This window comes from Physeter macrocephalus, chromosome 10 (assembly GCF_002837175.3).
Source record: "Physeter macrocephalus isolate SW-GA chromosome 10, ASM283717v5, whole genome shotgun sequence".
NCBI lineage: Eukaryota > Metazoa > Chordata > Mammalia > Artiodactyla > Physeteridae > Physeter > Physeter macrocephalus.
In genome coordinates this window covers 62,709,965-62,724,763 of record NC_041223.1, presented here as the reverse complement: position 1 = coordinate 62,724,763, position 14,799 = coordinate 62,709,965, and the positions used below count along the sequence as shown (strand labels likewise).

At 41.5% G+C, this 14,799-nt stretch overlaps 1 protein-coding gene across 6 annotated transcripts in view; it reads left to right on the top strand.

The window, feature by feature from the left end:
• Positions 1–3,811: 3,811 nt before the first annotated feature.
• The window catches only part of KLHL32 (kelch like family member 32), a 233,856-nt gene continuing 222,868 nt past the window's right edge, over positions 3,812–14,799 (top strand). For 4 of the 6 annotated variants that reach the window (XM_028494634.2, XM_055087613.1, XM_055087616.1 and 1 more), the window contains exon 1: positions 3,812–4,132. The gene's annotated coding sequence lies outside the window, so the exon portion shown is untranslated. Of the gene's footprint in view, positions 4,166–5,165; positions 5,218–14,799 lie in introns of those variants that run through there. The other 2 variants (XM_028494633.2, XM_028494635.2) reach the window with 2 other exon arrangements.

The following is a 14,799-nucleotide window of genomic DNA, read 5'->3' as shown; positions in this document are numbered from 1 at the left end:
GCTCAGCGGCATGTGGGATCTTCCCGAACCGGGGCACGAACCTGTGTCCCCTGCATCGGCAGGTGGACTCGTAACCACTGCGCCATCAGGGAAGCCCCTCATTATAGTTTTGATTTTCATTTCTCTAATGATTAGTGATGTTGAGCATCTTTCCACATGCCTATTGGCCATCTGTGTTTTCTTTGGAGAAATGTCTATTTAGAACTTCTGCCCATTTTTTGATTTGGTTTTGTTTTTTGTTAGAGGTAACTGCTGGAGGAGGTCATCGAGAGGATGTGACCACTGGTTGACCCCTGAGATGGACCCAGGCAACTGAAGGCTCCTCCCCCCCCATCCTTGGAATGTATGTTCTGCCGACTTTTCCCACAGTGGTTGCTGCTCCAAGGACGTAGTCTTGAGAGAATAAAGTGTTGTTGAGACTGTCTGGATGACATATGTGGCTGAACCCCGTTAAGGCCTCTATATAAACTTTGAGGATTCTGGAGGGCAGGTGCAGAGATCTACTCTTGTGTAAGTTCCCTTGCTTATTAAACCACCCACCTGCCAGTCTGGAGTGGAATGCCTCTTTCTTCGGTCTCTCCTTGCCCTCTGTGTATGAGGGCCAGTTTGCAAATCAACAGTAACCCTGGATGTGGAATTGCTGTACAAAGAGGAATATGCATTTTTTAAAAAAAGTGTAAATACTGACAAGTTGTCATCCAAAGTGTTTGTAACCACTTGTATTCTCATTAATTCGTATTTACCCATATTCTAATGCTGGGTATTATAATCTTTTTACTACTTTGCCAATCTGATACATGAAAAAATTCAATTTATTTTAAAAGTTGCCTTACCCTAATAAAGACTAAGAATCTCTTTTGTATTTTGTTTGTACGTATTTAGTAGAGCAATTAAAACATTCTGTCTTGTGGGTAAGGACTATTTTCTATTCAGTACAGTAAATATTTTCTAAGCATCCATTATGTGTCTACTTGATTAGACTGAAAACAACATAAACAACAACAGTGTTCGGTACCAGATAATGTGACAGAGAATCTAAACATCAAAAATATTACTGGTAGGGCTTCCCTTGTGGCGCAGTGGTTGCGCGTCCGCCTGCCGATGCAGGGGAACAGGGTTCGCGCCCCGGTCTGGGAGGATCCCACGTGCCGCGGAGCGGCTGGGCCCGTGAGCCATGGCCGCTGGGCCTGCGCGTCCGGAGCCTGTGCTCCGCAACGGGAGAGGCCACAGAGGGAGGCCCGCATACCAAAAAAAAAAAAAAAAAAAAAAAAAATATTACTGGTAAAAGATCTTCCCATGGCATTACTAGTTTTGAGTGACACTAGCTCCTGATGAGCAGAATGAATTAGCTACAAAATGTACCCAACAGGTAATTGAATAAATTGAGGTGTTAGCTAGAGGTATTTTGTATTTTCCACTTGAAAACTGGAGAATATCAGCCAAAAATATCAATTTTGGTTTTGGCATAATTAGTAATGATCCATTTTCTCTGGAAGTTCAGTAATTAGAAATTTGGCTCAGCGATTCCTTAATGTCACTACTGGTTTGTGACAGAAAACCATGACACTGGCATTAAGAAGGATGCTTAACTCCTCATTTGATATGGGACAAGGCAGCTATGACAGGTGCTTGTTCTGGAATTGAAGCTTATCTCTCATATCACTAGACTGAAACAGGGAAAATGTCTATTTATTGACAGCTGAAGCCCTACACTGATCAAACTGTGCAACACATTCTAAGAGCTCAAAAAAATTGTTTTTGTTGAACAAATAACTAGTATTCCAAAGCATAGCTTTTGTGAAGCATTGTTTTAAACTATTTTCTTAACAAAGAGACCATATACAATGGTGCCCAAGAGAGAAATAGTGCCTAAAACCTATCTGCTCCTCTACTAACAGTATATTGGAAAACACGCTTGGGTTGAATTTTTATGGCTATCTAACAAATACGGAGTCTTTTATTTCAGAGAAATAAAAGGCTTTCTTAATTAAAAAAACTATGCTTTAAATCAATCTTAAGGAGTCATACAGGGAAAAAATTGCCTTCTCTGAACTAGACATTTAATGTATATTTTCTTATGTAATTCTCAGTATCTGTGTCAGCAATATTTATTGAGCCCCTAATATGTGACAGGCATTGTGCTAGCTTGTAGGAATACAGTGATGAACAAGACAGACCCAGCTTGGGCAGTAAGAAACCCTTCCATAGTCACACAGTTGGTGAGTTAGTGGCATATTTTTTTCTGTGTAAATACTGTTATATTCTTTGCTATTTGTTTTTGATAAATACCTTGTTTATTCTAAACAAACATATTCTAATCCTTATACATGGGGTTTAAAATTTTAAGTACATTCACTTTAGTGACAAATACTTTATGAATCTTAAGGGAGTGTTTTATTTATTGACACCAAGTCATTGTCAGTATTTTGGGTTCCAACATGCTTCGACATTTGATCTTCCGGTATAAAACAACATCTAATAAAAAATATAAAACTTCTTATGAAAAATTCTAGAAAATGACACTGCACTTAATGTTTGTAGTCAGGTGTTTGTCATTCTTTTCCCTGTGCCTATCTTGGTGTCCAGGACTTCTAGACAAGTACGACTGAGGGTCTAAAGTCCAAATACCAAGACCATGGGAATGAAGCACTGAAAGCCAGATGGGCCCCAAGGGAGTGGGTGAGGGAGGGACAGGGCCAGAAAACTTGTGGGTCTGAAAGTGGAAAAAATGCTGAACCATTGATTTGAGACTAATGAGAATGTTAGGGACACCTGAAATAGATCAGGGCACTGTTCCTAGCCCAACTGTGGAAGAACACACCTGCAAGAGAAGGGACTTAACATTCTGTGAAATTCCATCTTCCTAGTACTTTAAACCCCGAATTCCTACAAAACACAGCTTACTCCAATTTAGAGTTTCATTTCATGTTTACCAGGTTGCATAACTCCACATCGGACCAAGGTTTTCAATTCAAAAGTGAAATATGTAATATTTTTACCTATCAAAATTATTCACTTTGCTTAGGTTTGCGTTTCTAAGGATGTTTTACACAGGAATGACAGGAATGACCCGCAAGTGACAGGAGTGGGCCAGGCCCCGAAATTTAATGGTGGTATTCTGGGGTTGTTGTCTGTTTGCAGTTTTGATGCTGAATTAGCTGCAACCAAATACTCTTCCTCATTCCTCAGATTCAGGGCTTCCGTGGTCCATCCCTGGAGATCCCTTGTCATTTCTTAAGGTTAGCAGAAAGCCGTTTTCGACAGTACCGTAAAGTATGCTATCCTAAGGAGGGCCACGACATAGGTCCTGTAAAGGGACCATTAGGAATAGGAGCAATTTGAACTTTACAAGTTAGTTGCGTCGGGGGAGGGAAGCAGAGGGCCAGAGCCCGCGGCCACACCAAGTTGGGGTTATGGCGTCTGTTTCCGCAGGTCGCTCTCCACCCCTGGGAGGCAGTCTGGGAACAGGCGGGCTGGGTCCCAGGATCTCGGTCGTCGCAGGAGGAGCCGCAGCTGAGGCTGCAGGCGGTGCAAGCGATCCAGCGGCCAGCAGCCTAAGTCCCGGAGAGCAAAAGAGGACCGTCGTGGAGAAGGACGACTTCCGGAGAGAGTGGGGGCGCGCGCTGGCGCGCCGTCGGGAGCGGGACGGGGGTGACCGGCGTGCGCGCCTCCCCGGCGGCGGGGGGCGGAGGAGGGACGCGCGCGCTCGCCGGCGGAGGGGGCGGGGTGTGCGTGCGCGCTGGCTCGCCGGAGGCGGGAGGGGGCGGAGCCCTTCGCTCTCTGAGCCCGCGCGGTTTCGCCGAGGTGCGTGTCCAGGCTGACGCTGTTGCCTAGAGCAGAGCGAGCTGGACGCGCCACCCGCGGGGCTGGCAGCTGCTTTCATTTACTAGGAGACACTGTTTCCCCGCGGGAGAGTCCGGGAGCGCGCAGACACACACACGCTCACTGACACACACGCTCACGGACACACACATACACACGCGCACACACGCGCTAGCGCGCTCGTTCTTCACAACTGCATCCCCAAACCGGCAGAGAGAAGCTACTGCGATTTCTCTTAACCTCCGCATCGTCGGGCGAAGCAGGGCCATTGTGCATCAGGGAAAGCCCGGTGCCTGCGCTGCCGCCTTGGGTACGTAACCCCGGAGACCGCTCACCCCCTCGGGTAAGCTAGTCTCTCTCTCCTCGTAACCTGTTCGGGGTTGGTGCCTACAGACCGGAGGGAGAGGGTGGGAGGCTGCTGGTGAGCCAGTGGGGGCGAGACCGGAGTTGAAATTTCAGGGGCATGCAGCCTCTAGCAGCGTCGTCTAGCGGGAGCAATTACTATTCCCGGTTACTTATTCTACCCAGCCCTGGAGTTGCTCCCCCTTTTCTCCCCTTCCTCGTAGCCCAATATGTACTTTGCTCCTTGGTTGCCAAGGAGACTTGCTTAAACATCAGCCTTGGGGCGTCTGTTGAAAGAACTGGTTTCTTAAATGATGCTGTTATTTATTTTGATTTTTAAAAGTGAAATGTACACTGAGGACCTTGTGGTAATTTGGCATTCGTTAATCTGTATTCAGGCGACGGTTTCATTCAACTTCAAGAAAAGCGGTAATTGCACTGTATGGAGTGCTTTAAAAAGGATTCGTCAGATGGATTTTTCAACGGATTGAGTCTTGAATCATAAATTACTCCCATTTTGGTGATCTTATAAAGAACGCTGATTCCAATTAAAATCCCTTCTTCCCCTCTCTTTCCACAGTATATTTTGCAGTTCACTCAGGCGTGATTGTCTTAAGATTAAAAGCAGATGAATTAATTATGGTTCCCCACACAAGGATGATCTTCTGTTGTAAAATGACCAGAACAGGAATACATATGTGAATTCCTAATGTAAGGATATAGCTTTCATAGCATACATCTTTGCTAACATTTCTGTATCCACTGCATCACTCTTTGAGTGCAGTTTTTTGCACCTCTGCCCATTTCTGAGAAGATTCTGTTTTCTTTCAAGTCTCTTATTGATTTTTGATGTATATCTATATGAAGGTAGATATAGATATAAAATGTGTGCCATAGCTTAATACACCAGATTCTAAGCTTTTAGAGCTTATATTAAAATGTAGAGAGGAAGGAAGCCCAGCTTTCTAGATCCTGTTGGTTTTTTTCTGATAGATCGGATCCTTTACTGGAGCACTGGTGAGGCCCAAGAGGAAGTCTGTCTCACAGGAACCCGTAAGAACTGGGCTGTCAGTTTCACCTTTAGGCCTCAGGCACCTGATGAGTGAACTTATCACACAGCACTTGGAGAGATCTGCAGTCCAGTAATTACACTCTGCACTAACTTCATACCTTCATTACAAACAGAAATGGCCTAGTAAAGACCCACTGGCATTCAACAATTCATTTTGTTTTCCTTTGATATTTGTTCCTTTTTTCTACCTTTTTTTAAGTGAGGCCAGGAAATATATAAAATTCTTTTTATTTAGATTTTAAACTGTGTCATACAGAGTGTAATGATAGGAGGAAGAAGGGAAGCGATCATAACTGAGGTAGGTGGAGGCGATTCGTGCTACTGACGGGGGCAGGTGCTGTGAAATGAATAAGGATGACAAACATTTTATATTCCAGTTTACAAAGTACTTTCTGTACACTTCTTTTTTAATCCCCATAACAACCTTGTGAGGTCAAGGAAGTATCTTCAATTTAAAGCTGAGGGACCTAGACTCAGAGCTTGCTCAAGGTCACAGAGCTAGTGAATGGGAAAGCCCTTTTTGGATCCAGGCTCTTTGCCTTTTAAAAAATCCTGTGTCTGCTTGTCCAGTGTGTGCAGGGGTCTGACAGGCAAGGTAAGGGACTGGAGCAGGCCTAGTGGGAAACACGTGGGAGAGAGGTGGTGTGGATTATGGCTGGAACATGCAAACCACTGTAAAGGGGGCAGCTCCTACTTGCCTGTTGCTGGTTGTTGCCACCCTGGCTTTAAAAGGTTCCCTTTTTTTTTCCAAGAAAAAAAGAAACTTCCAGATTTTTAAATTTGAAGTGTCTTTAATTTAGAAAACTGTAAGGACCACATTAAAAATATATCTGGGCCACAAGTGGCCTGGGGCCTACCAGTTTGCAATCCATAACTACTGAGGTCTCATTCAATTCTAAACTGTATTTCTCTAACGGAATACTGATGTAAACAAATACATCCATCATTATGAGAGTGATTGGGAGTTTTCTGATTTTGATATTAAAATCTCTAACAGACATGCTCAACATCCAATAAACAGGTCCAAGTTTGTTCCTGAGGGTTCCTAGGTCTCTTTCTCATATCTCAGAGAAAATGGAAGAACATGAAGTGCTCCAAAAGAGGAATTTTTGAATCTGGTGAAACAAAAGCTTTTATAGTTTAAAACTTTTCATGCTTGTAACAATATATTCTGCGTGTAGGACTAAGAAGTATAGGAAAAGTCAGTCGGGTACCTGTCATTGCGGGGAGAGGTAGGATAAAAGTTGGTCAGAAAAAAGGAGCATCCTGAACCTTTCAATGAAAAGTTCCTATTAAGGCTTTAGGTAATTAGTTAAAACCTACCACAGAATATTGCAAGGTTCCAAAGGAACAAAAATGTAACTGGAAACTCAAAGGGACATTCGATTCCAGGACCCTGGCAGAGAAAATACTCTTTACTCCTTAAGTAATCTTGTAATGAAGCAAATATTTTTGAGAGGCTGCCACTTTCTCATATGTCTACTAAACTACAAAGATGTCAGTAGACTTCACTGAAGCAGACCTGGTGGTCAGAAAGGAGTGTTATTTTATTTACATCATTTCTTGTGTGGATCCAAATAGGTCTCATTAAAAAAGAAAAAACCAACACATGGACAGTCGCTTCTAATAGTTCTGTTATTCTAAAATCATCCTCTGGAAGGAGGCTTTAGTGATAAATAAGTAAATTTCATTAGTAAATTCCAGTTTTTCACTTCCTGGAAATGTGTCACACATCTAATAAAAGAGCCTTGAAGATGTTAGTCAATACTAATATAACAAAGTCCTGGCTGGGTGCTGTGGAGATAACATCTCTGCCCTTAAGGATTCAAAGCAAACAAACATATTGCTCCTGGCAGCTTCTACTTTTCCAGCCCCTTCTACATGCAAACTGCTTTCCACATTGTCTTCACGACATCCCTAGAAAGTGAGCATGTTACTTCCATTTGACAAATGAGAATCCAAGATTTTGTGATGTTAAACTGGACCAGTGACAGAAAACTTTAAACCTCAGCAACTCTCCTCATTTCATACCCACTCTTCTCTGCCAGTTATAGACATGTATATAATTGTGATTTTGAGGCAATTGTGTGTTAAATCCTACGACAGAGTTACAAAATTCCACTGAAACGCAGATACAAGAAAAAATAAAAAAATATTCTGACTGTGGAGGTCAGGTAAATCCTGTGTAGGAGGAGGATTAGTGCTGGACCTCAGTGGCTGGGTATGCTTATAGTAAATGAAGATCCCTTTAGCTGTCAAAAGATGGAAGGTTCTGCCAGACAGTCAGTTGGAATTGTGAGCTGAGAGGATAATGTACATGATCTCTGATACTGATGAGTTCATCATTGTAGCTGAAGGGATGACACAGTCTGTGGGAAGAAATATGGTCTCCAACTGGAGTGCAGCAAGAAGAAGGAACTGGGGATGTAGGGAGGGGGTGGAGGAAGACAAGTTGGTGAAGGAGACCAAGAGGGGAGTTGTAGACATAGAGGAGAATCCAGAGAGTGTAGTACTGATTCTTCTAAAAGACTGAACATAAGGCAAAGGATGAACCAAGTATTAAGTTCTCTATACAGAGTCTGGTACACAATAAATACCCATTAACTATTACGGCGTGTCTGTATTCTTAACATCTAACAACCGGCACATAATTTCCTCTCATGTTATCACTTTTCTGTGGGAAGAAAGCATATATAGATATTTTACATGAATGCAATAAGAGTGGCCAAATACCTGGATTTTTAGAAATGGGAAAGAGATTGTGAAAAGTAGATGAGGAAAGAACATATCAGTGTAAACATTTTCTTTTCGTAGGGTCACAGGCTTGGAGGTTAGGGAGGCTCCTGCAGATAGAGATTTTAATGTTAGATACACCTTTGATGAAGTCTCATATCTGTGGGATAAGTGAGGAGAAATGTATGCTGTGTGTTAGCTGTTTGGAAATCTATACTCACACCCAGAGAGAAGCCTTTAGTAACAGATAAATGGCCTCTCCTCTTGATCCTGATTGGGTCAACTTCTTGTTTCCTGAGTGGAAATATGAAATAAAACATGTGACAAATAAGTGGAAGTTAGACTTGGATTCAAGTACTAGATTTGGAATGACTGGGTGGCAGAACTGCCTGTTAGAATCATGGGCACAAGGTAACAGGATGAAATAAAATAGGAAACATGACAGCCAGCTAGAGTCTAGCACTGAGGATGTTTGGCATGACAGGAGTTCGCTTTGAAGTTGGAGGGATTTTTAATTCCAATCAAGTACAGTATAAGCCAATGTGATGATTTGCTCTTCACAGATACATTTGGCAAGTAATGGAAAATATGATGAACATGTGATGTTAGGAGCCCTTCTTTCTTATTAAACAGAGCTTCTGATGACAGTGGAGATAGACCTGGTTTTGTCTCTGTGTCAGGCAGTGCCTTACTCCCTCCTTCCTTCCTTCTGTATCTGGTTCCCATTATCTCAGAATTTCTTCCAGTTTGGAGAGTAGAACTTGAGAATTTATCCTAGAACATCTTGCTTTCCCACTTATTGGGAATAAATAGATGAAATTCGTTTTGTTCATCTTTTCCATGGTTCTGTGATTCTGATAGGGGCCTTCCTGCTTATACCCTTCTTGCTGAGATCTTTACCTAAAAGGTGGAAGAAGCACTCAACTTTCTTCATATTTCTTTTGCTCTTGCCATGTTTCATATGCACATTGTGATGCATTAATGCATTTAATTTAACTTGATTTAGACATACGGTGCTATAAATTTCGATGAGATTTTAAGAAGAACTATGTATAAAAAAATAACAGTTGCAAACCTGACTCGGAGTCAGATTAATTCCACATATGGTGAAAGCACCGAAAGCTGTAAATTTTGTCTAAAAGAGTTTTACAAGGTTGGAATTAACTGACTGATAAGATGATTTTTAAATGAAGAAGGAAAATCTTTGGCAGTTTTCGTAGACTCTTGACTTGCTCCTGCATGTTTGTTTGAGGTATAATATGTCTACTTTCCATGCCAGATGAGCTAGTTCCAGTTACTTAGAAGCAGGACTTTTCTATAATCCCCCTACTCCCCAGCACAGCCTGTTTGGCATACAGGATATTGTTCGAATAAGTAGTCCCATCCCAGCTGATCGCTTCAGTGGGAACACAGTCAATGCTAATGGGACAGATGCCAAGAGCAGTGGAGGAGGCATTTTGCAATTTTTTATGACACAAGTTCTGGTGCCTCATTTAAAATCATTACTTAGAAGCCTTATTATTTATAAGTTTTAGTTCTTCCAGTTCTTGCACGTTGTATGTGTGTGCAAGGTAGCGTGGCACAGCCTTGGAGCCTGGATTTGAATGCTAAACCTGACACTTCTTGGCTGTGTGATCTTGGTACTGGCTCTGGGATCGAGCTAACATATCTCCCCATAGTCTCATTTTCCTCATCTGTAAAATGGGAATTCTATTAAATTCATGACAGGGCTATTCTCAGACTAAATAAGATACGCATAGTAAACATCTAGCACAATGCCGGGTGCATAATAAAATCTCAGTACTCACTAATTCCTTCCCTTTGCCTCCCCTTTCCCTCCTACCTTTGCCTTCCTCAACATGAGGGTAGAATTCACTTAAATTGTATGTCCCATGTAAAATGTCTTAATCTGGTCTGCCAGCCTTAGCGAGGAGCTCGCCTCTTTGTGTAATGCAGCTTTGAGTGAGAAGTGGACTGCTTAGGTGGGCTCTCCTGGGGAGAGGAATGTGTATGTTGGGGTTAATGTCTGTCAGAGGCTCTGACAAGCCTTCCCCCTCTTTTCTGCAACTCCTGAAGCCACAGGGAAAAGGAGGGAGGGTCAGTTTTCTCCTGTCTAGGCAGCTCACTGGGGCCCTATTATGGGATCTCTTCAGGGGTCTCCATTGGTAAAAAGCACAAAGCTGCCTCTTGTGTCCCCTGTGGATTAATAAAAGCAGCACCTATTACCTGGTGGGTACAGACCTCCTAACCTTTCTGTGAGATCAAGTTCTAGTTGCCAACATCTTTCTATTCAACTAGGGGTTTCCCTTCATGCTGAATTATGTAAATTTTATGAAAAGGTCAAGAGCTCCCCAGGCTCAAAGAAAAAACTTCTCAAATTCACTTTCAAGTCAGATAGGATTAAAGTCTTCCCGAAGAGAATACTTCCTAGTTAAATCTATTTTTTTCTTTTTTCTCTGTACCACTCTCTGTCCCCTCCCCCGCCCCTGCCAGGCAAGTCCTTATCTTCACAAATGGCAGAGTAATCGTTCTGCTTTTTTGATATCATTTGGTTCTCTGATGACCTAGGAGTGCAGATGAGGTTAGTGTATCCTGACTTTTTTCAAGGTTACCCCCCAGCTCATGGGCTTGGGGTAACCCAGACAGCCGTGGGAACTACTAGCAGCCTACTACACTGTTGACTTTTGTAGTAGTGATAACAAAGAACATTTATAGGAAGGTAGTCTGAGCAGTAAATTTTAGGAGCCTATATACCATGCTAAGTTCTGTTTTTATCATACAGTGAATCACAAAGCACTTCATTATAGAAAAGACTATTTCTTGTGCTAAATGTGCTCTGGTTGGTATGTATGTATGTATTTATTTCAGTGTTTCTTTAAATATGTTGCAATATAATAATTCAGATATATGTTTAGTAGTTGGTAAGTAACATTAGTTTAGATACCTAAAATAAGAAAGGCTTAGGGAATTGCTCATGTTAAATTTGTGATCGTTTGTCAGACAGAATATCCTTTACCTATGTCTTTACTCTCTGCGAATCCAGAAGAGACTACAGTATAATTAAAAAAAAAAAGATTCGGTATATAGTAGATATTAATTATAGTGAGGTTTGAATTCCAGGATGAAAAATATGGTAGTCAAGATGACATCAGTGCCAGATCTTGTGTTTGCATCTAATTCACACAACAACAAAGTTACAAAATCATATTACTAAGGAAAAAAAAGTCTTTTAATATGAGCATATTCTCAACCACTTCCCAAGTTACAGCTGTGGTTATTATTTTGGAAATTTAGATTCATAATTGAGGTAGATATCCAAATGGAAGAGATTTATTTTGATAGAGTCTCTCTTTGACTTGCTTCCTCATCTATTCTGTTTGACATTCCCTGAAAGGAGACTTTTTTTTAAAGTGCTGTTTTTGTAATAGGCAGTAGTATAGATATAATCCAATAACCCTTCAGCTGCAAAGATTCACTAGTCTTTCTCAGACTGATGTCTTTGAGCTGATATGACTGATTAGTTTTTTGAGAATTCAAAGCCTAAAGAAATATGGAATGAAGGTTTTGGTTTTTTCTTCTATGGAAACATTAATTACAATTAGTACAATCTGATTTAATTTGGACACAGCTTATCTTCTTTAGCTTTGGGTCAAAGCTACTTAACATTTCTTGAAGGTATTTAATATCTTCTAAAGATAGGGCTTCCGAATTGATCAAATGTCATTTGAGAAACTCGTGCACAGCCCTAAGGCCTTTCTACACAGTATTTAACTTGACTTTTTACTGAAACTCTAATTTGTGAATCTTAGTGTCATCCGTAGGGTTTTATGGTTAAATTTCCTTTTCTGACCTTGTATTTTTCACAAAGTTGTCAGCTTTTGATTTGTGTTTCATGTTGTTCTATCAATATTGCTCTCCAGAAGTCTGTAGTTAATTTATTGTCACTACATATTATCAATTGTTTTAAAGTGGAATATTGATATATTTGATGTATGTAACTGCTGAAGAGTTTGCAGGTGTGGGTGGAGCTCATTGGCCAGCACCTTGTCTCTTTGTGGCTCAGGGTTTGATAAGTGTGGAATTGGGACAGGAAGAGTCAGTTACATGGTTTAGCTATGTATTGCCTTTGTAAATAAGGACATACTTTACCCCTTGTCCTAATGGGGCATGAAATTCCAAGACCGCCTCAATATGTGTCTTGATTACTGTATTTTCCTTTTTGGGCACTGTATTCTTGGAGTTCTTCTACTTCCTCTGTATTGACCTCTTTTTGGAAAACCATATCCTATGATTGCTTTAAGAATTTTGTTGCTATCATTCTTGGCTCATATGCAAACTTGCAGTGCCTCAATCAGCAGCTATTGGTATTCTGTTCCTTTTCTTTATTCATGTGTTGGTTGATGAAGAGGCAGAGGCAAGGATGAAAGAGGACCTCTTGCATCTCAACATTAAGTGAGCCCATTAAATGTGTTGGACAGTAACCAGCCATAGAGCAAGGTATTTAAGAAGCCCACTAGGGGCAGGACAGGAATAAAGATGCAGACGTAGAGAATGGACTTGAGGACACAGGGAGGGGGAAGGGTGAGCTGGGACAAAGTGAGAGAGTGGCATGGACATATGTACACTACCAAATGTAAAATAGATCGCTAATGGGAAGCAGCCGCATAGCACAGGGAGATCAGCTCCGTGTTTTGTGACCACCTAGAGGGGTGGGATAGGGAGGGAGGGAGGGAGTTGCAAGAGGGAGGAGATATGGGGATATATGTATATGTATAGCTGATTCACTGTGTTATACAGCAGAAACGAACACACCATTGTAAAGCAATTATACTCCAATAAGGATGTTAAAAAATAAATAAATAAAATAAGCCCAGGTATCACTGACTCAAGAACTTTTTTAGTTCTCTCTCTTTTTATCTGGAACCTCATGGTTGACCTCAGGGATGGGAGCGGTTTGAGTTTCAGGAGAGGATTTTTCTATATGGTGGCACAGCATCCATCAGTATCTCAGCCAGGAAAGAGGATCCTCACAGGAACCAGCCACATTTCCCTCTCAGGCCAACTTTCAGGCTTCCTGAGGGCAGTGCCAGTGTTGATAAGGCCTTTTCTTAAGACTGCTCCCACCTGTGGTTGCTTGGGTCCCAGAGCAGAACTGAAAATCCCTCACTGGCTGTATTTCTGTACGTGAGGTGAGCCTGGGGGCCATGCGCAATGAAGTGGATCGGGAGAACAAGGGCCCTCGGTCGGAGTCAGAGTCCGTGAGTTTCCAGCTCTGCCGCGGGAGCTCTGTGCCCGAGTCTCCTTTATAAACTGGGATAATAGTAAGAATCATGAGAACAAAATTAGATATACTTTTTTAAAGCTCTGTTTATACTAAAAGAGCTCCATTATTGATTTGTTTGGCTGTTCTGGAGCCTTGCTTTAGAAAATCATACATGATCACTGTTGTACAAGTAGGTCCAGCCCAGAGGTTGCAACCAGGCTCTGTAAAGAGATGGTCCTCAGGAGGACCTGGAGTTGTTTTAAAAATATAGATTCCTGGAGTCTATATTTACTGTGTTGGAATCTGTATTGGTACTGAGCCCCTGTGTATTAGAACACCCTTCCCGAGTGATTCTGATGGTGGGTCTAATCCCCGAGCTACAGGTCAAGAGCACAGCGACCTGCACACACTCTGCTCCTTATTCCTACCTCCCAAGGACCCGCCGTGCCACCTGGATCTGGGCCTCAGTTTTCTTGCCATTCACACTGAACACAAAAGAGCAAGGTAAGTAAGTTCTGAGGTCACCCAACTCTATGGATATTCAGTGGACGTTTAAACATTGCAGGCGACTCTTTACTAAGTGCTCTGGATAGGAGTTGTAATGTGTGATTAACGTCTTCACTGCTGAAACAGAAGTTAGGATTTTCCACTCATATTTGTGTACAAGGAATCAGGTGAATTACTGCAGAGAGCATCTTTATAAATATCCTCATGGCAGTATTACCCAACATTGAAGCAGTTTGATTGATTAAAAAAAATAGACATTTCTGCACAAGATAAAATCAGGTGCTTTTTTATACCTTTTTAGATTTAGAGTGTTGATGGTGATTACATGGCATTATATAAGCCAACTGGAGAATGTAGTTTCTACTGTGGATAAAGTGCTATGAGTCATTGATTAACAGGTCTATCTGTAGTGAACTGTGGCAGAATAGTATAGATCTTTACAGCAGGATTTCTCTGGAAGCAGAGAAACCGTAATTTTGAATTGTAGTTTGCCCTTTATTTTAGGGAAGGTTTGGAGGGTTTTTTGCAGGTTTTTTATAGGCTTTTAAATTTAATATTCTGTCCTCAGAAACTGGCTGAAACAGAGTGTGACTATGTGTGTACATCTTTTACGTCTGAGGGGAATTTCATGACCTTCTTCACTATCATGATCTTAAAGCATCAAAACATTTGAATATCAGGCATTTTGAGGAGATATGCAACTCTTAAGCACCAGCATACAGATAAGGAGAAAAAGAAACCTTGCCATTAAACAGCTTAATGAAATTATAAGTAAATTTTACAATCTAAGAGAGTTATACATGGTGAGGATATTGCCCACTTATAGTTTTAATAGAAGTCATTTTAAGGCGTGTGAGTATATGAAAGAAGGGCAGGAACCATACTTATATTTGTTTGTCCGTGTTCATTTAATCATTATTATGACTATTGTGATGGTTTCTCTGATATTAAGTTAGGTACAAACCAGCTTAATCCCTTTTGCAGGATTATTATTATTATTATTATTATTTTTTTGTGGTATGCGGGCCTCCCTCTGCTGTGGCCTGTCCCGTTGCGGAGC